This window comes from Octodon degus, unplaced genomic scaffold (genome assembly GCF_000260255.1).
Source record: "Octodon degus isolate 3935 unplaced genomic scaffold, OctDeg1.0 scaffold00141, whole genome shotgun sequence".
Classification (NCBI taxonomy): Eukaryota; Metazoa; Chordata; class Mammalia; order Rodentia; family Octodontidae; genus Octodon; species Octodon degus.
Window position 1 is genome coordinate 951,670 of NW_004524717.1, and position 1,485 is coordinate 953,154.

The following is a 1,485-nucleotide window of genomic DNA, read 5'->3' on the forward strand; positions in this document are numbered from 1 at the left end:
TCCCTAAGACCTCTGGTCCCAGTTCCCTTGCTTTCAGACCAGTCTCTGATGACTAACCTAGATTCAGTTGCTTTTTTCACATCCAGTGTTGCATCCTTGAAGATTTTTGATAACTCCAGTGACAATGGACTTAGCCCAAACTTTGTTTAGAAAGGAAATTTGAGACAAAAAATGTACAGTCAATGACAGCCATCTTCTGATGGAGAGTTGGGATCTCATCAGAAGGAGCAGGAGGTTACACAAGTCATCAGAACAGTTGTCCTCATCACTGATACCCTGACTTGTTCCAAAGTTAATCCCACAAAGAGATGAAGTCACGTGCTGGGGACCCGTGTAGGATACTGGGACCCATGCTAAAGCCTTTATTATTTTATTTATTATTTTTTTGGTAATACAATATGACCTACTAACATTTATTAGTTACTTTCACTGTTAAGTCATTTGACAAAGAATTTAAGATTATCGCTTTCCTTCTCGCCGCACGCCGCCGACATGGTGTTTAGGCACTTCGTGGAGGTTGGCCGGGTGGCCTACATCTCCTTTGGATCTCACGCTGGAAAGTGGGTCGCGATAGTCGATGTCATCGATCAGAACAGGGCGCTGGTGGATGGACCTTGCACTCGGGTGAGGTGGCAGGCCATGCCTTTCAAGTGCATGCAGCTCACCGACTTCATTCTCAAGTTTCCACACAGTGCCTGCCAGAGGTAGGTCCGTCAAGCCTGGGAGAAAGCTGGTATCAGCAAGAAATGGGCAGCCACCAGATGGGCCAGGAAGATCGAAGCCCGAGAAAGAAAAGCCAAGATGACAGATTTTGACCATTACAAAGTCATGAAAGCAAAGAAAATGAAGAACAGGATAATCAAGAATGAAGTGAAGAAGCTGCAAAGGGCAGCTATCATAAAAGCTTCTCCCAAAAAGGCACCTGTTGCAAAGGCTGCAGTTGCTGCTGCTGCTGCTGCTGCTACAGCTGCTGCTGCTAAAGCTAAGGTTCCGGCCGAGAAGCTGACCGCTGCTGGCAAGAAGGCATCTGGCCAGAAGGCTGCTGGTGAGAAGGCCTCTGGCGAGAAGGCTGCGCCTGTCCCAAAGGCTCAGAAGGGTCAGAAGGCCCCGGCTCAGAAGGCCCTGGTGCCAAAGGCATCAGCTCCAAAAGCATTGGGCAAGAAAGCTTGAGGCTGTTAAAAGGGAATAAAGGCTCTTTTTGACAGTGGCAAAAAAAAAAAAAAAAGAATTTAAGATTATTTTAGTTGGTTGCTACATTGTGTTCACAAAGCAAATGGAAAACAGAAGGTAGAAATGATTTTACATAAGTCATAGATATATTAATCATAAATCCTACAGTAGAATACATGTACTATTATAGACATTCCATACATTATTTTAATTTTGTGTGCAACATATTTCATGATTCCTACTCATTCTTCTTTCTGTCTGTGTCTTAAAATACAATATCTTTCCAAAATACCCTTTCTCTTTTTTTTTTTTTAT

General features: G+C 43.7%; 1 pseudogene; it reads left to right on the forward strand.

Annotated features, from left to right (window-relative positions):
- Positions 1 to 492: 492 nt before the first annotated feature.
- Positions 493 to 1,208, forward strand: LOC101564522 (annotated as a pseudogene).
- Positions 1,209 to 1,485: the final 277 nt, after the last annotated feature.